General features: G+C 40.1%; 1 long non-coding RNA gene across 6 annotated transcripts in view; it reads left to right on the top strand.

Moving 5' to 3' along the window:
* Positions 1-24,446, top strand: part of LOC144303239 (uncharacterized) — a 68,908-nt gene that overhangs the window by 3,394 nt on the left and 41,068 nt on the right. For 4 of the 6 annotated variants that reach the window (XR_013370274.1, XR_013370270.1, XR_013370271.1 and 1 more), the window contains exon 2: positions 21,335-21,451. This is a non-coding gene — a long non-coding RNA (uncharacterized LOC144303239). Of the gene's footprint in view, positions 1-3,864; positions 5,581-9,934; positions 10,094-21,334; positions 21,452-24,446 lie in introns of all 6 variants that reach the window. The other 2 variants (XR_013370273.1, XR_013370272.1) reach the window with 2 other exon arrangements.

The raw sequence follows: 24,446 nt of genomic DNA, 5'->3' as shown, positions 1-24,446 counted from the left end.
AATTTAACTTGCTAATTTTTATAGATGAAGTTGACAGCAGCTCTTCATATTAGGTAATGCAAGTGCAGTCAGTCACATTAACTTTTGAAGCCAGTACTGTGCTCTGCATATTGCAAAGCTGCTTCAAAGGTGTGAACTTTTTCTAAAAGCATATAACATGAGAGACCCACTTTCCCTATTTTATTTTATTTTTTTTGTTTTAAATGATTAAAAATTGTGTTCCTTTTATGAAGTGAAGTACATCACACTTGGGAAAGATGTGTCCCTCCTAAGTGAGGGACATTTTGGAAGTAGTTTCTGCTTTCAGAAGGAGAATTCAAAGTCTCTTCCTGTGTTAAGAGTTCATAGTTCAATGAATGATTTCAAGTTTTTTATGTGTTCTTGTCATTTTTTTCCTGAAAACTATTTCCAAAAACCTGAAAATAAAATCACAGCCTTTTCTTCTTATAAAATTTGTTATTATGAATTTATAGCTAACAGTTCATTTTCTAAGATTATTTCACGTTGGAGATTACATGCTAACAGTGAGCTACCTTGCATAGGCTTAAGGCCTTATGAGAGGTGGATTTTTATAGATTGAGAGCAGAAGTATAAAGGAGAAACATTTAGGGATGCCTGGGTGGCTCAGTGGTTGAGCGTCTGCCTTTGGCTCAGGTCATGACATTGGGGTCTTGGGATCAAGTCCCACATCAGGCTCCCACAAGGAGTCTGCTTCTCCCTCTGCCTAAGTCTCTGCCTCTGTGTCTGTCATGAATAAATAAATAAAATCTTTAAATAAATAAATAAGTAAATAAATAAATAAATATTTTTAAAGGGGGAGGGGTCTCATAGACCTGATCAAAATTCTCTTTTTTTCTTAGATGAGAAAACTAAGAGTTAGGAAGGTCAACTATGTACCCCAAGGTCATACTGATAATTACTAGCAGAGCTGGACCTTGAACATTGGTCTCCTGATGTTTTATCCAGTGGTCTTTCTTCTACCAAAGACCATTTTTATCCACTGGGGATACAAATACCAATTTCTCCAACAAATCAATGACATGAAAACTGAATAGATTAAAAGAGATTTAAGAGAATCAGCTAAAGCACTGGTTGGAACTTGTTTAAATTCTCATTCGAAAAAATCAAATGGAAAAATACATTTTGGAGACAATTAGCAAAACTGAATATGAACTAGGTAGTAGATAATATTATTTATTAAATTTGTATTCAATTTGATAATGGTATCAGGTATATGTAACTTTTTTTAAGTTATCAGTGTGAATTCACATTGAAGTATTAACAACTTACCAAACATGGTGAGATTTGCTTTGAAGTATGTAAAAATGGGGGGGGGGGCTGTAATAAATAAAATAAGATTGGTAAATGTTGGTAATTGTTGAAGCTGGGTAATGAGAAACATGGGGGCCTATTAAGCTATTCTCTCTACTTTTGTGTATACTTGAAAATGTCAATTTTTTAAGTGTTTAAAAGGAAAAAATACTAATCCAGACTTAAGGCTGGGCACGTTGAAAGCACAACCTCTCCCCTGTCTCCAGTTGAGCAGCAATGCGGGTGGGATTTGGAGGAGGTAGCCAAGGCCTGGATCACTGCTACCTTCCTGAATCCTTCACACACCACCCTCCACCTTCTCACTGAAGATGCCCAAGGGGATTGGATCACAATCCAAATGTGTTTTATATCCATTTAGCTATACTTAATTTAACAGTAAACTGCAAACCTTTCAATGAAATAGGCCTGTGCTATATTTTCCAGACTCTAATGCTTTGGTAAAATTTTTAAAATAAAAAAATATAGTTGGAAAAACCCTCATACATCCCATGCACAACATCCTGGTAATTACCAGATAGTGTTAGGGTTCATCAAAAGTTTATTTATCTCACCACTTCTTACTCTCCCCTTGTGGAGTGTCTTCTACACACACACACACACACACACACACACACCATGAAGAATCAACTGTACAGGAATCCAGTTTGTTGCACATTAATCACAAGGAGGAAGACCTACCATTGGCTCCAAATGGAAACTTGCCTTTATTAAGGACTCAGAGTGTGGTTTGGCTTTGGACTGCATCTCTTCCCTTGTTAATTCTCTCAAGGGAATTGAGTAAGTTGGGCTTTCATAATTAAAGAAGTTATGTCTGTGTAAACATTGAAATAACTTTGAACCTGGATCTATTTATCACTGCAATCTTGATCTAATAGCTTATAATAGTGACTGCAAGGGCGTTTACAGGCCTCTATCCGGTGACATCTTGGAAGACTTTAGAGATAAAGGAGGGCAAAGGGGAAATATACACACATATCAACACAGCCTTGAAGAAACGACAAATACCCACCATTTGCTTCAACGTGGATGGAACTGAAGGGTATTATGCTGAGTGAAGTAAGTCAATTGGAGAAGGACAAACATATGTTCTCATTCATTTGGGGAATATAAATAATAATGAAAGGGAATATAAGGGAAGGGAGAAGAAATGTGTGGGAAATATCAGAAAGGGAGACAGAACATAAAGACTCCTAACTCTGGGAAACGAACTAGGGATGGTGGAAGGGGAGGAGGGCGGGGGTTGGGGGTGACTTGGTGACGGGCACTGACGGGGACACTTGACAGGATGAGCACTGGGTGTTATTCTGTATGTTGGTAAATTGAACACCAATAAAAAAATTAATTTATTAAAAAAAAACACAGCCTTGAGAAATTTCTTAAAATGATCAGGACTACATAAATTACCTTCAACCAAAAAGAAATTTACCTTGATCCTAACATTTTCTCCCTTCCTTGTCCTAACCATCCCTGTCTCCTTTTACTGCTATCACCTGCTATCTCTGGTCCATGATTTTTCAACATCAATGATGCTGTCAGGCATCACAGAAATCCCTTTGATAAGTCAGAAACTGGCCAAATATTATTGTGGCTAGTGTCATTGTGGAGGAAACAGGAAGAGAAGCAGGACTCAGGTTTGGACTTCTAGAAGTAAAACATGGATGCATGAAGTTATGGAGTTTGATTCTAGGACCCCACATACTAAAAGAAAGCATTCATTAATAATTGCTAAGGAACACACCTCCAGGCCCTACTCCCCTGTAATTCAGATCCAGTGTGGATATGAGTTTTGTGAGTGCAGGAACCACATCTCCCCCTTCTCTGTGTCTCTCACAAAACTCAGCACAGTACTTTGCACCTGATAGAAACTAAGTGATTAATAAGATTGAACTGGAGAGTTGCTGTTTGCACTCTAGGCACCAGGTACAAGATTCCCAAGACTCACCATTGCTAATGCCAATGGAAATTCATTCTGTTGAAAACTATACAAGGGGCACCTGGTGGCTCAGTGGTTGAGTGTCTGCCTTCACCTCAGGTCATGATCCTGGAGTCCTGGGAATTGAGTCCTGCATCAGGCTCCCCCTGGGGAGCCTGATTCTCCTTCTGCCCATGTCTCTGCCTCTCTCTGTGTGTCTCTCATGAATAAATAAATAAAATCTTTTTTAAAAAACTATATACAAATGCAATGGTTTATAACCCGAAAGTTTCAAAAGTGTTATTTCCAACCAGAAAAAACAAAGGTATTTGTATCTCATTGCATCTTTCAGTTTAAGATATTGTATTAGACTGAAATGGAGATTGTAACTTTTGTTCAAGAGATAACTCTTCTTGTCTCATTCCATTAGTTATGATGAAGCCCCATCACTAAAGACTTTACTGCCTTGCTGGGGGAGAACTTGTTATGAGTGACTGGCTTTCACAATTAGCTTAGGAAACCAGACTCATTTGTTGAATCAAAGAAAAAGTATATCAAGGAAAGAAGAAATCACCAAAGAATATCTCTCTGAGCTCACTTGTTTTCTTCCCTTGAATCAGACTACTAGCATCCCTCTTGGAAATGTGGTAACACTCAGAAGATGGACCTGAGTGCTCAAGTGGCTTCAATGGGTCTATAGCATTCATCAAGCAGTGATTGTATACAAGTCCTTTCAATGGGATTGAAGAACCCAATGCAGACCTGGCCTATGCAGGCTTTGTATGAGAACCTTATTGTCTTATCAAGAAGACCTAAAAGAAGGGCACTTGGGTGGCTCAGTGGTTGGGCATCTGCCTTTGGCTCAGATCGTAATCCTGGGGTCCTGGGATTGAGTCCTGCATTGGGCTCCTCAGAGGGAGCCTGCTTTTCCTCTGCCTCTGCTTCTGCCTCTCTCTGTGTCTATCATGAATAAATAATTTAAAATCTTTTTTAAAAAATGAAAGAAAGAAAGAAAGAAAGAAAGAAAGAAAGAAAGAAAGAAAGAAAGAAAGAAAGAAAACCTAAAAGGAAAAACTTTTTTTTGAACTAAAGAAAAAGTGGCATAAAAACTGGTAGAAAGTAGTAAAATGCAAATAAAATACCCAAGAGCTGGGAGAATTGGATTAAGGCCATGATTAAATCAACATAGGCAATAACAATCCCTTCCATTTGTACAATACTCGACAGTGTTTAAATATACCTATTATCTCTTTTAAATGTTTTTTAATATTTTATTTATTTATTCATGAAAGACACAGGTAGAGAGAGAGGCAGAGACACAGGCAGAGGGAGAAGCAGGCTCCATGCAGGGAGCCTCATGTGGGACTCGATCCCAGGGCTCCAGGATCACGTCCTGGGCTGAAGGCAGCGCTAAACCGCTGAGCCACCAGGGCTGCCCCTCTCTTAATTTTCAAACAATTTTATGAAGCAGGCTTTACCTTCCCCAATTTCTCAATGAGGAAACTGAGTCCCATGTAGGTAAAGTGATAATATCCAAAGCCCCTGAGATAGTAAGTAGCAAAGCTGAACAGAAAATAACTCAGAGTTCTAATCTTTAGACTTCTAGTCATTGCTTCCCTAAAGTAGCACTCAACACTGTGTATCTATGCAGAGCTCTACTTTTACAAAGTATTTTCACAGGGACTTCATCATGTGGTCCTCTCAGCAGCCTAATGAAAGAGGCAGAGCAGGAATTGCACAGTAGAGCAAATGAAAAAGTTGGTAAGCTTTCCTGCCTGAAGTCACCCAGCCAGAGACTGTCAGTGCATCCTGACTTGCAGTTCAGGGACCATTCCTTCACAACTAACTGATTTCATAGCTAGGGTGAGCAGGAGAAAGGACAAGTGCAAATGGGGGAACATGCACTTCTATTTCTTCCTGGATCTGTACCTGCAGGTAACAGTTCAAACCATGAGACCTGAAAAGGAGAGGGTCTGAGGTACAAACCAGCCTGTTCTCCCAGCAGCTTCCTTGCTTTTTTAGAGCATCAGGAATGGTGGGGCTTCCTCACATCTTCCCCACATCCCAAATCACCCTGGACCCCTTTGCTTAGATCAAGACCATGAAATTGGATGGTGAATTTAAATCACGTCCCCAGCTCCCAGCGCTAACTTGTCTAGCTTGTCAGTGGAACTGCCACAGCCTCCCCTGTTTTGCATGCCCTCTGCAAAGAAGAGAAGACAGAAAGATAACCCCAGGGTGAGCAGGAGAACCACTTTGGGAAATGTATTCCCGCAGCACCCAGGAAGGAGCGGGCTAATTGGTTCCAGAGGCGGCGGCAGCAGCGGCCTGGGCAGGTAGGATTGCGCCGTCCTTTATTGACTGGTGCAGTCACTTGTTGGGAACCTGTGTTCATTAGCTGTGTGTAAAGTGATATTAGAGGAGAGATGCTGGGTCCTGTGCTGAATGATTGAGCGCCCCACCTGATGGGAGGTGCATTATGTAAAAGCTCCTGCGAGAGTAATCGAGTTACTTAAGTGGATGTGTTGAGTGTATCTGAGAGGGGGCTGCCTCGAGAATACAAGATCCAGGGCGTTGAAATGTGAAAGGTGACTCTGCATGGACTGAAATAAGCCCTCAGCCTTTTGAGGCTGTGCATCTCCCTCTGGTTATCTGGAAGTTAGAGTCTTCTCACTTCCCTTGTGCTAACTCTTCAGGTTTCTAGGGAAAGGTGGACAAGTGAGCACCAGGATGTGTTTCTGTAGCAGACCAAGGAGGAGAGTGGAAAGGCCAACCATTCTTCCTTCAAATCTTCCTTAGTTCTTTCTGTGACGTGAGGAAGCTTACTGGCTAATCCCTAGGTTTTAGACGAGTCTAAGAAATTTTTAAAAAGCTGCTAGACCAGGGATATCTCCTAGGGTGTTGCTCAGGTGAGAAGTGACAATGAGCTCACAGTACTTGTCTCCATGCTCCTAACTTTGAGAGGCATAAAAGGAAGGAGAGTCTGGTTAGCATTGGCTTTGTGCTGAAATCAAACAAGCACACCAACCCCGACAATGAGAGGTGTGGAAGGGCCACCACTGTGACTCCACAAAGTCGTGGTCCTCAGTCATCTACTTTTCTTCCTAGTTCATTACCTTCCAAACTCCCTTCCTCTTCTCTTAACCACAGCTTCCCAGTGAGACAGTGACATCCGCACAAAAGCATTTACTTGGCTCCACTTCCACCCACTTTACAGGACCTGAAGACCCTTCTAATTCTTCCCAAAGCATCCCAAGAATCCCCAGAGGCATTTCTTAGGTTCTCCAAATCAAACTCGTGGGCTACCAATGTCCCTTATTCCTGTCACACTTACACAGGGTTATGGGTGATGTCTCTCAGATCTTGCACAAAAAAGTAGTGCTTGTGTCCCTCCTGAAATCTAGGACTCTGGATCTCTTATGCAAATAGACCATGGCTCAGTCTACATCTCCCACCCCAGTCCTCCAACATGACACATTCTAGGGAGAACAGAGCTTCAGCTCATGCCATGCCTTAGCTCACTTTCAACAGCTCCCAACCACGTATACTATGCTACCTGGATTATTCAGCATGGCATTCAAAGCCCTAGTCACTCTGCTTCTACTGCAGCTGATCTTCCAACTCTGTCCTCACACCCAAATCATCATACCCACACACTACTTGTCTTTCACTAAACAGATTTTAAGTTGCTCCCTGCTATGGGCCTTTATCCTAAAGGTGTCCTATAACTGACCTGCCCTTCCCTCCACCCACTGCTGCTTTTCAAAATCCACCCCATCAACCAGCAAGACCCAGCTGAACACAGGGTTCCCTCTTCTCCTCACAGACAAGGTTACATCACAGTCAGTCAAGGTTACAACACATACACAAAGTAGTATGTGTTTCTCCCTAAAGTGTGCACTCTGGAGGGCAGGGTCCACATCTCATTTATCTAAATCCCCACTGTCAATAAAAGAGGGCTTTGTATATAGTGGGTGCTCAATGGGTGGTTATTAAATAGAAGAGGCTACAGGCATCTAAAAAAATGTCTGCAGAAAATAAGTCATTTACATCATAATTATGAAATCATGTATCCATCTCATTTGTTTTACTTGATAGTACTCAGGGCGGGGTGGGGAGAGTGTGGAGAGGGAAAGAGGACTCAGAACTGTCAAGGTTTGATAGACAAGGTTAGGATTGGGAAATGCCTAAAGAATGATCCATAGAACACCCTTTTACAAGGTTCTTATCACCAATGGGAACCAGGGGAAAAAAAAACAGAGTAAAAGGAGAAACAGAGTGAAGAAAGGAGATACTCAAAACAAAGGAGCCCATCACCAACTCTAAGGAGGTCTGACCCCCAACACCAACAGTGCATGCTATTGGTATCCCTCAGCCTTTTTCTTTTTGAGATTTTATTTATTCATGAGAGACACACAGAGAGAGACAGAGACACAGGCAGAAGGAAAAGCAGGCTGATGTGGGACTTGATCCCAGGACCCCGGGATCACGACCTGAGCCAAAGGTAAATGCTCAAACCACTGAGCCACCCAGATGCCCTCCAGCCTTTTTCATTTCAACTTTCTTTCATAGAAGGGAAGAGAAGTTGAGATCAAAAAATATTATAACTACATAGTCTAGCCACTTCATTTTATAGAGTCAGAATTGGAGGCTCAGAGAGATAAATTGATTCCATTAAGGTCACACACCAAAGTCAGAACAAAACCCAGGTCTCCTAACTATATATTTTTTTTTTACTAATATTGTGGTATTTTCTTCCCACTTCTTTTATTGTATTTATTTATTCCTGAGAGAGAGAGAGATCAAGCAAGTATAAGGAGGAGCAGAGGGAGAGGGACAAGCAGACTCCAAGCTGAGCATGGAGCCTGACTCAGGGCTCATCACGGAGCTTGATCCCAGGACCTTGATATCATGACCCGAGACTAAACCAAGAATCAGACGTTCAGTCTACTGAGCCACCTAGGCACCCCTTCTTCCCACTTCTTTATCAAAGAGAAATGGAAATGAAATGAAAGAATGAGGAAGGATAAGGCAGAGAAAGAGCAACTAAAAAAGAGTATAAACCTTTGCTACATTTCCAGTGCTCCCCCAACAGAAGGCTTTTTTAAATCCCCTTGCTTTCTGAAAAGGGATAAGAAGATATGGAATTCACAAGGGACTATGTATCCAATTGCTGAATGCGAGGACCACTGCCATAACCCTAACCTCTTAGCTAGAATATTGACATTATTGTCTTTAGCACTAGTCCCCAATCCTGCCAGACTTTCCTCTCTGACTTAATAGCATAGAACTAGCACTCTAAAAATATAATTACTGCATTTGGAATGTGTTTCCTATGTATAGGCTGCAGGATCTTAAGCAGCACATAAACTCTTCTGACACTGAATTATACACTGGAAAACCAAAATTGTGCATTCTGCAGAGCTAGCCTGATAGCAGTGTGATCCGATGAGCTGCAGATTCAGGGAGATGCTCAGCAGCAGCTTTCATATGAATGATGGCAGTAATCAATTTTAACATAAAGTACACAATTTACAGAAAGGGAGGTAACCTCATAGATCTTTCTTAATCATCTTAATATGGACTATTTCTGGAGTTTTAAAATAGACCTCCAGATTCTCACCCCTGATCTACAGAGAAACTGTAGAATTTCCTTGTGCTATTACTAATATAAAACAGGTAAAAGAGAAGAGTTAGGTATTAAAAGTTTCTGAATGAATTGTGTCTGGGAAACAGCCTTAAGCATGGGTCCTTCAAGGTCACCCTTCTACCTACCACTCTTTAATATCACCTGCAAAACCACATGTGGACAAATATATACTCCTTCCAGTCTCTGGGTCCCTTTGGGACTCCCAGAAGGCCTTAAAGTCTCTATACAATAAATGTACAGTAAACGCCAGCTATTAATAACATCACTATCTCTTTTGGTAATGTAATTTTGAGCTTTAAATAAAATTCCGATCTCATTATGTGTATCTCTTATTTGGGAAGTTTGCAATGTCATTGGAAGCTTTTGGTGAGATTAAAGTCCTAAACACTTTAGTATTATTACAAAACTCTTCAGAACCTGGTTTGACCTATCTTTCATACCTCAGTCCATTCTTCACATACCTGATGCACTCTGTCACTCCAAACTTGCTAGATCCATCACACATATGGATATCTCTCCGCTCCACTACACACTTGTTCACTTGGTGAACTCCTCCATAGCCTTCAAGACCCCATTAAGTTTCACCTTTTTGTGAAACCTTTCCCCTAACCCTGAATCAAAGTTAGTTTTCCATATCATTATACAACTAATTCTCTATGGTTAGGTTTATTCCCAGGTATCTTATGGTTTTTGGTGCAATTGCAAAAGGGATCGATTCTTTGATTTCTCTTTCTGCTGCTTCATTGTTAGTGTATAAAAATGCAACTGACTTCTGTGCATTGATTTTATATCCTATGACTTTGCCGAATTCCTATCAGTTCTAGCAAATTTTTGGCAGAGAAAACCAATTTTTTTTTCCAGAAAACCCAAAGGAGTATCCCATCATCTATAAAGGGTAAAAGTTTGACTTCTTCTTTGCTGATTTGGATGCCACCATTGAGCTAAGCTTATCCATTTACAAGATACCCTAGAAAAAAAATGGTCTCAGCCAGACACTCAGTATAAAGCATAGAGGAAGAATTCTTTTTTCTCCTCTGTAGTTTGTGGTGACTAAGATGAGACTGAATGGGACACTCCACTCACTCTGGAACCTGCAGACAGCACCCTGGGAAAACATGGAAGCCAACAAAGGATAAGAATTTTTTACGGAAGTCAGCTATCCCAGATCTCTCTCTGTGGTGCTTGGTTGAGAGATGAAGGTAAAATTTCATGTTGTATCTTTCTTTCCAAATTCAGATTGGCAGGAAAAAAATATTGGTTATGGATTATTGATTCTTTCTCTCCCAGGGACAACTGTTGCTTCTTGTTTGTCTTGTTTTGTGTCCTGATAACTCAGCCTGAAACCCCTGTCAAGTTGGGAGCCCCAAAAATATGGCCAGACAGAAATGTGGGAAATTCATATATATGAAATGATAAGCCACATGTTGTTCCCTTGCCTCATAACAATGCTATGTGCAGAGACAGGATGTGGTTCATTCCTCTGATTGTTCATTATACCTTTCCAAGAGTAATCTATTTCGTAGTCCCCAGCTGATGTCCATAGAGATTACAGATCATAACTGTGGCACCCATTGCCCTCACCCTGAGCTCCCTAACTTCCTGATGTCCATCTCAGGAGAATAACATGGAACAGAATGCATAAATTGTGACTTAGTTAGAAGGTACCAGAAAGGCCTTATACCAAAAGTATATCCTATCCCGAATGCAAACTTGTATAACCACTCAGAAAACAGTATGGAAGTTCTTCAAAAGATCAAAAATAGAACTACCATATGACACAGTAATTCCACTACTGGGTATTTACCTAAAGAAGATGAAAACACTAAATCACAAAGATATATGCACCCTGTGTTTATTGCTGCATTATTGACAATAGCCAAACTAAGAAAGCAGCCCAAGTGTCTATCAACAGAAGAGTAGATAAAGAAGATGTGGTGTATATGTACAATAGAATATTACTCAGGCATTAAAAAAAATGAAATCTTGCCATTTGCAACAACATGGATAGAGCTAGAGTATAATGTTAAGTGAAATAAGTCAGGCAGAGATAAACAAATGCCATATGATTTTATTCATATGTGGGATTTAAGAAACAAAACTAACAAACAAACAAAGAAAGAGACAAACCAAAAAACAGACTCTTAACTATAAAGAACAAATTGAGGGTTACGAGAGGAAAGGTGGGTAGGGTTTGGTGAAATGGGTGAAAGGGATTAAAAGTACTTGTCATGATGAGCACTGAGTAATGTAGAGAACTGCTGAACTACTATATTGTACATCTGAAACTAATATAACACTGTATGTTAAATATACAGGAATTAAATTTTTTTAATTAATTGAGTGATTGATTAAGAAGTATACCCTGGGGAATCCCTGGGTGGCGCAGTGGTTTAGCGCCTGCCTTTGGCCCAGGGCGCGATCCTGGAGACCCAGATCGAATCCCACGTCGGGCTCCCACTGCATGGAGCCTGCTTCTCCCTCTGCCTGTGTCTCTGCCTCTCTCTCTCTCTCTCTCTCTCTATGTGACTATCATAAATAAATAAAAATTTAAAAAAAAAAAAAGTATACCCTATCCCCATGACTTGCTTCACACATACAGATACTCACAGAAAACTAAGTTCTAGATGTTAAGATCATCTGATTAAGGTTTTTTTTGCTTCAAATATGAGAAAATGAGGCCAAAAGATATTGAGATTTAGCCCAAGATCAGTATCTTTCCTAGTTAACAGGAATTTAATCCAAGTGTCCTAATTCTGAGTAGCAAGGATTCCCCTCTCTCCAAATAACCCTTTACAAACAGAAAGGGTAACACGTTACATCACTATCACCTGAGATTTGGTTTAATCTAAACAGCCTAAGGAATAGCGGAGTATTCCATGACTAGGCTGTTTGGTAGATGGTAAAGGCAAGGTAAGGAGCACCCTCAAGACCCAGAAATTGTGAGAGACAAGTTTTACCCTCTTGACCACTTTGCCTAGGCCTTTGAAGCTAAGCTAGAGGAGAGATGGTAGGCCTTACATTCCTAAGTGTCAGATAGCATCTTCTAGAAGAAAGGATGCTGAGGGAATAACAGGGCACAAACCGTTGATAGTCTGCTTTCCTCTTATCCCTAACTTCCCCAGCCAGACCCTAGTCCAGCCATCATGGAATTATCTAGGAGTCCATTCTCTCTTTGCCTCTCTATGCCTCTTTTAACTTCATAGGAGTACTACTATTTAAAGATGAATTTTTGTCCTTTCAAGACAGCCCCTTGACATAGCAGAGACAGAAAGAGACTCTAAATGCAAGATCCCATTATCATATACCATAAAACCTTACCTACCCAGCTACAGTGGGAAGGGAAAAGCTGGTACCCTCTAGAAAGCTAAGTGGGCCAACTTGATCAAGGCTCTGATCAGCTAGGCACTACTCCCTGAAGCTACTGGCCACAGATGGCTTCTATGCATCCTGACCCCACTATATCAGCTAAAAGAGAGGAAAAGCTGCTGCCCACTTGCTGTGAGTGGACCCAAGATCATCAAGAGCTGCAAGGAACTCAAAATGTGACCTCTAGGCAGGAGATTTGGACTGGAGTGCTAAGGAGTAAAATATCCTCTATTTCCCAAGAAATTCTTTCTGTATAAATTTTTAATTATTTCAGATAAAATGTTACATGTTGATCACATATTACATGAACACAGAAAAACATATGTATGCTACAATTATAACTATGTAAAAAGCATAATTATAATAGTATAAAAGTTAACATCTATATAGTATGTGGGTTATGCACTGTACTAAACTCTTTACAAGCATTTTCCCCATTAACACAAAAATCAGTTGATATGTGTAGTAGTGGTGTTAGTTTTCTCATATTACATATTCAAAGCCAAAAGTGTGCAAATTTAGTCAGTTTGCCTACAATCACCTAGTAAGTGACTATACCAGAATTTGAACCTAGACCTATCTGATACTAGAAACATTACCCTTGACCATTCTTCAAAACTCTTACTCTATAAGTATGTAAAGGGCCTAGGAGGGAGCAAGAAATACATCAAATAGATGAGCTGAAAAGAGTAGGAAAATTATGTATTACTTTAATTATATTGTTTTCATTTTAATACTATTTGCCCAATAAATATATGTGTGTGTGTGTGTGTGTGTATGGTTGTTTATATATTGCACCTCAGAGTTTTCTTACACTGAGATTTCTAAACTCTGTCATTTTTAAAGGTTTGATATAAAGCCATTCACAAGATCACAAACCCTGCCCACTCAGGAAGCCTTGCAGCTCCCCATCTCTTGGAACCAAAGTTCAAAGACAGGCTATGAGTAGTAGCTGCTGCCCCTTCTGACTGGCCTCCAAAACAAAAAGCATATTCAGAGTTAATCAAGGAAAGCAGTTTCAAATGTTGCAGAATTCAAAAGTACCTTCAAGCAGGGCTCCTGGGTGGCTCAGTCAGTTAAGTGTCTGCCTTCAGCTCAAGTCACGATACTAGGACCTGGGATGGAGCCCCACATTAGGATCTCTGCTTAGCCAGGGGTCTGCTTCTCCCTCTACCCTTCTTTCACATTTATGTTCACTTTCCCTCTCTCACCCAAATTAATAGTTTAAAAAATAAAAAACACCTTCAAGTATTTGCCTAAGAAATAAAGTTTGCAAGTAGGATTTCCCATATAATGTGGGGGAATCCCAGCCTTTGCAGAAGAGAGCTTCTGACATAGCTCTGCCTTGCAACTATCTGTGTAACCACTGAAAAATCACCTAAGGTCTTGGCCTCGGCTATAAAAGGGCCAGGGAAGGGGGAGGCAGGTAGGTAAATTATTGAACTACCAAAGACCAGGGGCTAACCAAGGTACAGTTTGAGCCCCTCCCCATCCACTGATGTTGAATTTCTCTGGCCTCTTAGCTGCTTCTAGGCACTGCAACATGTGCGACAGTCAGTGTGTTTGGATATATACTCAAACTGGGAAATAAAGAAGAGGAAAGGCTCATTTGTTTCCATCCAGATAGAAGTATCAGCAGAAAGAAGTATCTAAAGATTGGAAATCTCACAAGAAGCTGAATCTGCTCTTTTCTGCAAGACATGAATGAGAAAGGAAGGACATGGCCCTGGGGGTCACTGCAGCCATCTTGTAACCACCAAAGGAGAGTCTGCCTGAGAATAGGGGAATGAGGAGAGCAAAGAAATGGAGGAAGGTCAGCTCTCTCCATTTGAGCCCTGGTCAAATCATACCCAAAGGTTCTGTTCAATGAACCAGTTATTCTCTTTGTTGTTAAACATTTTAAGGAAATGAAGCAGCAGAAACTTCTAAGGATAGTTCTAAAAAGAGCAGATAATTTGAGGTACCAAAAGTTTATTTTGCAGACCAATGAGAGGTCCTACTTTTTCTGTACCAGGTGAACACCAGTTGTTTCTCAGGGCCTTATTCAAGGCCCTCACATCCTACAAGAACCACAACTATTTAGGAGGCCCCCTTGACTAACTGGAGAATACCCCAGGAAGAAAAAAGGAAACAAGATGCTGGACTAAGCAGATGAGGAAAATTTGGAAGTACGTGGAATTCACCCTAAAAAAGAGACGTCCAAGAATAGAAACTGCTACCTTCAAATATATGAAGAGCTGGCAGATAGAAAGTTAAGGAGGTTTGTTTATTCTACACGACACCAAAGCTGTGTTTACCATAACGCTCTGTGGAACACCAGCCCTGCAAGGTGTATGTATAACTACAAAGGGTTTCTTCGTCAAATTAGTCTGGGAAATACTACAAACTATCCCCCTGCTTGGAAAATCACAATGGATGTTAGCATACATTAAAGAATCTGAGAAGTCCTGTAGTAAAAACAGTATTTTGCATTGTTTAGTACAGTGTATTAGGCAAGTTTCTCCAGAGAAATGGAACCAATAAGTTAGAAAGATTTAAGGAACTGGATCATTCAATTATGAAAGATGAAAAGTCCCGAGACCTACAGTTGGCAAGCTGGAGATCCAGGAGAACCAATCATTTTAACTATAACTTATAGTCTGAAAGCCAGCCGGTTCAAAGGGTCAAGTTTTTGTTTAGAGTCCAAAAGCAGGGATCCCTGGGTGGCGCAGCGGTTTGGCACCTGCCTTTGGCCCAGGGCGCGATCCTGGAGACCCGGTATCGAATCCCACATCGGGCTCCCGGTGCATGGAGCCTGCTTCTCCCTCTGCCTGTGTCTCTGCCTCTCTCTCTCTCTCTCTCTGTGACTATCATAAATAAATAAATAAATAAATAATTAAAAAAAAAAAAATAGAGTCCAAAAGCAGGAAAAGACTGACATTCTAGCCCAGTCAGGGAAGAGGAGTTTCCTCTTCCTCAGCCTATTTGTTCTACTCATATCTTTGATTGGATGAGGTCCTCCCTCATGAGGGAGGGCAATATGCATAACTCATTCTACCCATTCAAATGTTAATCTCATCTAGAAATACCCTGACAGACCCAGAAATAATGTTTGACCAAAAGTCTGGGTACCCCATGTCCCAGTCAATTTGACACATAAAATTAATACTATTTCTCAAAACTTCTCCCACCTCAGAATGCCTCTCTAGAATAGTGTTTCTCAGACACTACTGGCCCATAGGTCACCTGTCTCAGAATCACCTGGGCTGTTCTCTTTAGAGCTTCTGATTCAGAGGTCTGGGCTGGACCTATGAATCAGCACTTTCAGGGCTATACCATCTGAACCCATGGATCAATCTTAGCACAACTAAGTGTAGGGCTTCTTTTGCTATGACATAATAGGAGGTACACAGCACCACTTGTTATATATTCTTGCCCCAAAATGGAACTAAATCTAAATAAGTCTCAGATACAAGTGACTCTCAGTTGCCTGGGCGGCTCAGTCAGTTAAGTGTCTGCCTTCAGCTCAACTCATGATCCCAGGGCAGTGGGAAATCTGCTTCTCCCTCTACCCTCCCCCCTGGTCATAGTCACTCTCTCTCTCTCTCTCTCTCTCATGCTCTCTCTCTTTCTCTCAAATAAATAAATAAAATCTTTAAAAAAAAAAAAAGTGACTATCAGTTAACAGGCAATAGAGGCAAACTATTTAAAATTTACTGTGTGGATACAGTCAGCCAAATCCTGAATGTGGCACATTCTGTAAGATGAATGATTTGGTTTCTTTACAAATACGTACTATACTTTTTTTTTAATGGGATGGCGGTGTGGGGATGGCTATCGACTATCATAGATTAAAAAAATCCTCAAGAAACGTAAAATCTAGTGCAATGTATAATGTGTAGAAACCACCTTTACAAGACATTTTGGGGGTGTGCCTGGGTGGCTCATTCGGTTAACCATCTGCCTTTGGCTCAGGTGATGATCCCAGGGTCCTAGGATTGAGTCCCATGTCTGGCTCCCTGCTCAGCTCAGCTCCCTGCTTTTCCCTTTGCCCCTCCCCCTGCTTGTGCTTTGCTCACTTGCTCTCTCTCTCTCAAATAAATAAATAAACAAATAAAAGACATTTTGAGGACAACCAGGACAATATGAACATGTTTTAGGGAATTATTGTTAATTTTGTTAGTGTAATATGACATCATGAAAGCATAGAAATAAAGTTATTATCTGGCTGAGATGAATATTAACATATATGCAGATAAAATTATATGATGACTGAGATTTTCTTTAAATTACTGCATTAAAACAGAAGAGCGGGGGCAGCCCTGGTGGCGCAGCGGTTTGGCGCCGCCTACAGCCTGGGGTGTGTGATCCTGGAGACCAGGGATCGAGTCCCACGTCGGGCTCCCTGCGTGGAGCCTGCTCCTCCCTCTGTCTGTGTCTCTACCTCTCTCTCTGTGTCTATGAATAAATAAATAAAATCTTTAAAAAAAAAAAAAACAGGAGAGAGGAACACGTGAGTAGTTCAGCAGTTGAGCATCTCCCTTTGGCTCAGGGTGTGATCCCAGGTCAGGGGATTGAGTCCCACATCAGGATCCCCAAAGGGAGCCTGCCTCTCCCTCTGCCTATGTCTCTGCCTCTCTCCGTGTGTCTCTCATGAATAAATAAATAAAATATTTTTTAAAAAAGGCAGGAGAGAGACTAAATAATGTTTTCAAAATATTGAAAATGGACGATGAGGACATAGTTTATAGTTTTCTCTACTGTTGTATTATATTTAAATTTTTCCATAATAAACATACTTAAGAAAAGAAGAAAAGAAAAATCATCCCCAAGTGATTCTTATGCATCCTAAAGTTCTCTCTGGGTAGTCCTAGAACAATTGGATCATGAGGAAGCAGAAATCGATTCAGTATTTCAGAAGCCTTCAAACAAGGGGTATTCAGAGAAAGGTCTAGGATAAAAGAAACTGCAGAGGGACTTTCTGCATTGTTTTGGAAGCTGGGCAATGTGACTCATCTAGCCAATAATGTGTGCACTCCAGTGTCTTCCCCTCACCACTCCTGGCCATACTGATATCCAAGGCACATGAAGGATGCCAGGTTCCAGCCACTCGTCCCCATTTAACATCAACATTCAACATGTTACAATTCCCAGGTTACAGAATCTCTAATACCCAGCCCTGAGTATGTATGGTGAGGACTTCACAGAATTTTTTATGTGACTTACTATTTGCTTTGAATTTTTTTTTAAGATTTTTAATTTACTTATTAGAGACAGAGACAGAGAGACAGAGACAGAGACAGAGGGAGAAGCAGGCTCCATGCTGGGAGCCTGACGTGGGACTAGATCCCGCGTCTCCAGGATCACACCCTGGGTTGAAGGCGGCGCTAAACTGCTAAGCCGCTAAGCCACCGGGGCTGCCCCGCTTTGAACTTTTAAAGTGGCTTGTGCCAAACAAAGTCAGTGGACCATTCACCTGAGCATCTCTCCAGCCGGTAATTTGAAATATTTGACAGGCCTTGCAAATAGCCACTTGCTCAGGGCAAGAAGCTATTTATTAGGGGCACATAGAAAATGTTATTAATTTCACTTACTGTGCTACATGTATGTGTCCCTGGAGAGCAAGGAGAGATATAGTTTAAAAAAAAGAAAAGAAAAGTAGCTATTTTAAGAATCTAGTCAATTTGAATTTCACAGACAAATTCACGTGCTAGTTATCTAGTTTCCCCTTTCTAGAAATGACTTGGAATTGTGAGAGATGCCAAATAATGAAGAAAAATAAGTAATGTCCATTTGTCACCACAGCACTCATGCTGGAGACAGGCTAATGAAGTCGGCTTGCAAAGTGTCATTTATACGTCGCTCTTAAGGTTATCTGGAGCATTTTATTTTCTTCATTTTTTTACCCTTTAAAGGTTTTCTAGCACTTTTGCTTGTAAAAATCACCTTTGCAATAGTGGCACAATTGAGCATAGATGTGTACTCCTTGTTTCAATACAGAATCACATACACACAATTCTTCAGTGACTGTTCCAATCAGCCATGTCCATGATTGCTGCATATAGTAAGGGGTGCCAACCTACAGTTATTTTTCTTCTGCAAATTAGTGGTGTTGCATGTCTCTGTTAAAGTAAGTGTGTTTGACTTTCCTATTAAGGTGTATTATCCTAAATGGGCTGTCAGTCAGATTGCTCTCATTAGAAATTCAAAACTCCAAGTTCATCAGGAAATAGATTTAGAATGGCTAATGATGTTACAAAGCTGCCAACCTTTATTCATAAGAAAAATTAGCTCTGTGATATCTCAGGAACTCATCTCTTCCCTTTTCCTCCCACAAAACTTGCTGAAATCCAGGCTCTCCCTGCATCTAGCCTACACAAAAGCCTTCTCTCTTCATTTCCACCCACCTCTCTGGGCCTACACATGCTTGCACATGCACACACATACACACACACAGCTTTGCTCTTTATTCTAACATTCAAAGCACCAAACAAGTTCTATTGCTCACTCCCTTTCTCCCACCAACATCCCACTACCACCACCAAACTGATGTCCAAACCATATCACACAGTTGCTCTCCCCTGAACAGATTTAGCATGCATACCTTTCCACCCCTCCATGCTTAGAGACCCTTAACCCACATCTGCACCCATCAAATTATTCAATTATTTGATGCCTTGTTCAAATCTTCCAATTCCAGGAGCGGTTCTTGTGTCTTCCCAATGGAATTAATCTTTTCCTCATGGGTTCATTCTTTCAACTCTGCTTATCTCATTCTTACAGTATACCTACAGCCTGTATTTCATATAATTACCCTGGTATATACCTTCTTTTCCAGTAGAACATGAACCCTGGGAGAGAGAAATATGTCATATTCACCTTTGCTTCCCAAGCAACGCCTAGCACATGGTAGCTAAAATGGGTCACAGTAAAATGCTAGGCAGCTGTTCAAAAAAGATATGAAACTGTGAGCAAGATATTATATTAATTAAAAAGCAAATGGAGAAAAATGTTTATACCATACTGCCATTTATGTAAGATAAAATCAGATGTGGATGAAGACATGTAGAGAAAAAAATAGATTTTTCTTATATATATATATTTTTTAAAGGATGTACTTTTTTTTTAAGATTTTATTTATTTATTCATGAGAGACACAGAGAGACAGAGAGAGAGGCAGAGACACAGGCAGAGGAAGAAGCAGGCCCCATGCAGAGGGCCCGACGTGGGACTCGATCCTGGGTCTCCAGGATCAGGCCCTGGGCTGAAGGCGGCACTAAACCGCTGAGCCACCCGGGCTGCCCTCTGATATATTTTTTAAGAGATACATATACATACACATATACACACACAGCTGTTAAAGTGATTGCCGTTGAGGAGGGGGCAGATACAGAGGGTCAGCGGTGGGACAGAGCCTTACTTTCTCTGTGTACCATTTTATACTGTTTGAATTTTATTACTATTGCATATATTACCTTGTGCATATATTATCCACATTACTTATTCAAAGATAACAATTCAATTCAATTAAATTGAAAGTAATAAAATAAATGTTTGATTTTAATTGAAGCTGAACTGAACAACCCTGAAATTAATAATAGAACTGGCCAGAGTAGTCAAATTACCCATTCCCAATGAGTTCAGCATTCAGAGAGAGAATTTTATTCCTCTAATTATATGGTGATCCAATGCCAAGTTGAATTCATTAGTTTTAATAATGGTAATAATAATGAATATGCTTATAAAATTAATAGATCAGATACAATTTTTTATATTGAGAAATTTTTTCCAAGAGCGTTTAAATTCTATGAGCTTAGAAAATCAGTCCACTAACATTGTGAGCTCTCAGCAATCATTTTTCCCACCATTATTATTGAAAAGCATTGTTAAATACCAAAAGCTGAAACATTGAAATAAGTATTTCATTAAATCTTATAATTGCATAAATTATATCTGTAAATCCTTGTTGGAAATGTGTGCATAGGAGGCATAAAAACTGCCCTTAGAGTTCACAGTATGATATAGCCTGAGAAAGCCGTCTCCACAAAGACCTGGAACATGGTATTTGTAGCAATAAGGTTCATAGACTGGGCTGTGTGGCCAGGTTTGCACAGGTCTGTTTCCTTTTCTAGTTTCCCCATATAATGAAAGCACCCATTCTATCATACCAATTCAAAATACCATAGTTCCCTTTTTAGCTACTTATGTATCCTTCTTTCATAACCTGTTAGCAAATACATGAACATTCAAAGGAAGATTAAAAAATTAAAAGAAATCCTTCCACACCATGCATGGACTGCAGGGTGCCTTCTTCACCCTCTCTGGTGGAAAGACCCTGCTCCAGACCCCAAGGTTTCATTGCTTTCATCATTATCTTAGCCTCTGCAGCTACAAATGTTACATGTGGCCATTAAATTATCCTGCCATCTTTAAGATCCCTTTTTAAAGAGTCACCTATGATGTATGAGCAGCACTGAAACCCCACTCTTGGAGGCTTTCAGTGGAATGTCGGGGGCAGAATGGAGACCCGAGGTGGCAGCAGCAGATCCTGGGGGACACTAATGAGGAGCAGGGCCAGTGCTCAAGAGAAGCTCTACTTATTATGAACACATTAGCCCCACAGGGCACCATGCCAGTTTTAAGAAGCAACCAATCTGGAATCTGGCACACCTGCTCAGCTATGAAAGATCTGGAAACTCAGGAAAAAATATCTGCCTATACACCTCATTTCTAGCAGTGCCCAGAAAAACATTTGTCAAAACAACTCAGGCACTGCTATTTGGTATAGTAATCTTAAGTATTATTGCTAACAATAGACATGACAGCCATTACTCTCTAAAACCAGTATGGTTATTGTATTGTAGAGGGTATACACTAAATAAACTATCATAGAATTCATGACAACAATAAAAAACTATTACCATGTATTTTGTTCACCATTGATTTTATCCTAGTCTGGGATATAGCAGGTCCCTAACATTTGTTAACTATAATTGAGTATTATATACAATTAAGAAATAATATTTTATTTCTAAGAAAAAAAGACTCAATTTCTTGAAAAGTTATTTCTGACTCCCATATGTTTTTATTTGCAGATATTATCATTTACTTGAAAAACTTAAAAAAAAAAAAAAAAGGCAGAGAAGTCAGAGATGGGCTGTACCAGAAGAAAGACACTGAGAAGAAGGGAGTTCTCTGAGTAGCTGTGTCAGGTTAGTCTCTACTTGCCTTGCCTCTCCTTCCTAGTCAGTCCTCCCTGGAAAAGCATGAGGAGCAATCCTCTTCTTTAGACAAGAAACCTTGTAGCATTTTAGCTTCTTACTCTTTTCTTTAGTACCCATCTCTTTTCTTTGTCATCTGGTGCAGGACAGACTCTGAATTGTTCCTAGGAAGTATTTGGATCCATTCTCCCCTGAATCGGGAAAAGACATTAGCAATGCCCTTCAAGTTGCAGGTTCCAAATGTACACTGCTAGTTAGCAAAAATATTAGTATAAGACTTTTGAAGAGCAATTTGGCAATGTACTAGCAAGAGTTCTAGAATCCTACAACCCATTTGGCCCAATAATTCACCTTCTGGAAAGCCAACCTAAGGAAATCATCCAAAATACATAAAAGCTTTCTAGTCAAACTCATTCAGAGCCTCATCTACAGCAGTGAAAATCTGGATACAGCCTGAATTTCTAATAATAGCAAAATGTTTTATTCTATGTACATGCTGGAACATTATATGACCATTAAAAATTATTTATGAAAAGCATTTAGAACAAGGAGGAATCCTTATATCTTAATTACAAGTGGAAAGTATGTATATATAGGATGATCTTAATTATATAAAAATGTACACATAAAAATAAGGGGCTAAGAGTGCTCAGTGTGGCTCAGTTGGTTGGGTGGCCTACTCTTGGTTTTGGCTCAAATCATGATCTCAGGGTCATGAGACTAGCCCAGAGTCAGGCTCCTTGCTCAGCAGGGATTCTGCTTAAGGATTCTCTCTTTCTCCCTTTGCCTCTCTGCCCCCACTCTTGCACTCTCTCTCTCAAATAAATAAGTAAATCCTAAAAAAAAGAAAAAAAATGGAGGGGGCTCAATTTCACTAAGGGAAATGCAAGGAAAAATTACAGTATGATAGCATTTCATACCATTAGGTCCAGAGAATTTAAAGTCTGACAATAGTAAATGTTGGTGAAGCTGGGGAATAATGAGAACCAATACCATAAATTGGCAATGTCTAGTAAAATCGAAGGATTTCCTCTCCTGGGTAGATACCCAACAGAAACTTTCCACATGAACATAAAGAGGCAGACACTGAAAAATTTATTTTTTGTAGTAGTGAAACATGAAAACAACTTACTAATTGCTAATAAGAGAATGGATAAATAAATAAGTGGTAGAAATAATGAAAATAGAGGAACTAGAGACATCAACATGCCTAACTCTCACAAACAATATTAAGCATCAAATGCAAATTACAGAAGAATAATTATGTGAATCTTAAAACATCTTGCATTATGTACAGTAATATTTTACATTATTTAATGATAGATGCACATAAATATAATAATATGAAGAGATGGCAGTATAACAATTATCTCTTAGAGACAGGGAAAGAGACATGACAGGAAAAGAGCACAAAGGGAGTTTCAATAGCATAGACGAATGTTTTATTTCTTAAGCAGTGTAGTGAGTACCTGGGTGTTGACTTTATTATTTTTGTATCTTTCAGTATATCTTAAATTGTTCATAACAATTTTAAAATAAGTAATAAATATATTACACAAAAGAGAAGAAAATTAACTATAGTCAATCAATACAATGGCTACCTCTGTATGGTATATGGTATATGAGATTCTCCTTTTTTTCCAGTCTTCACTATTTGCTAAGCAAGTATAACCTGGAAAATATGAAATTTATTTATAAACAAAGAAGCATCAATCAGAGCCAGGAATTATGTAAAGAGACTATGGGCATATAGAGGTGTGAAGCCAACGTGACAGTGACAGGGCACACTTTCTGGATCCCAACTGGTGAGCCCCTTTCCTCAGAGTGATCCCTGTGCTCAGTCAGCTTGGATAACAGGGCTCAGAACATCACAGCCATTTGTAGCTCCTGTGAGTTCAATTCAACTAATCACACATATATGAAAGACCTACAATGTACCTGGCACAGTAAAGAAGCTTTGTCTGGTCTATTCCCTGTGCTCACCTACCCACTCTAGACTAAAAGCCCAGTTCTGGCCACCACCAACCTGCCCCAGATGCCTTCCAAAACTAATTAGACCCTGTCCTGAGATAGAACCTAGTGAATTGAAATGTTCTTGACTGTATCTAGTGATATAGTGCATGTAAAGATACACGGAAGACTCTACCTCCTATCACTCTACTCTGAGCTCTTTCTCCATGTTCTATTGTTTATACTGGAGCCACACTGCTTTGTATTGACCCAGAGTTTGTCAACCTGAACCTAATAATATGACTCACCTCCACTTCCTATGGAATAACCAAAGATTATGAGGCTTAATTGATATAAAACCACTTCTCACCATTCCAGAACCCAGCCACCTCCATCCCACCAATCACCACCATTTGTTTAAGAGGATTATTCTTGGGACTGACACTAGGCAAGAAGCCCAGTCTTCAGTTCAGGGGTCTCCAGTCAACCACAGAGGAGAAAGGGACTTTTATGGGGAGCTGCAAGTGCTTAATGAAGAAAGCTTTTAAGATTAGGGGCACCCCAGGTGGCTCGGCAGTTTAGCACTGCCTTCAGCCCAGGGCCTGATCCTGGAAACCTGGGATCAAGTCCCATGTCAGGTTCCCTGCATGGAGCCTGCTTCTCCCTCTGCCTGTGTCTCTGCCTCTCTCTCTCTCTCTCTCTCTATCTATCTATCTATCTATCTCATTAATAAATAAATAAAATCTTAAAAAAAAAAAAGATTAAAAGTCAAAATAATAGGAAAATGCCTGTCTTTGAATTTTTACCACAATAGGGAAAGCTTTTCTACTCAACATACACACATTTTTTATGAGAGGTCAAATGGACATTCTCATACACTGATAGAAAGGATAAATCTGTACATGTGGAGTGGGGTCATTTTGGTGAATCTGTTTGTTTCAGAGAGGGAGAGAGAGAAGGGGAGACAGATAGGAGGAGGGGCAGAAGGAGAGGAAGAGAGAGAATCTCAAGCAGACTCCACACCCAACATGGAGCC

The sequence above is a fragment of the Canis aureus genome, chromosome 32, assembly GCF_053574225.1.
Source record: "Canis aureus isolate CA01 chromosome 32, VMU_Caureus_v.1.0, whole genome shotgun sequence".
Lineage (NCBI taxonomy): Eukaryota > Metazoa > Chordata > Mammalia > Carnivora > Canidae > Canis > Canis aureus.
The sequence above is the reverse complement of the archived record's forward strand: the minus strand, read 5'-3'. Positions and strand labels throughout refer to the sequence as shown.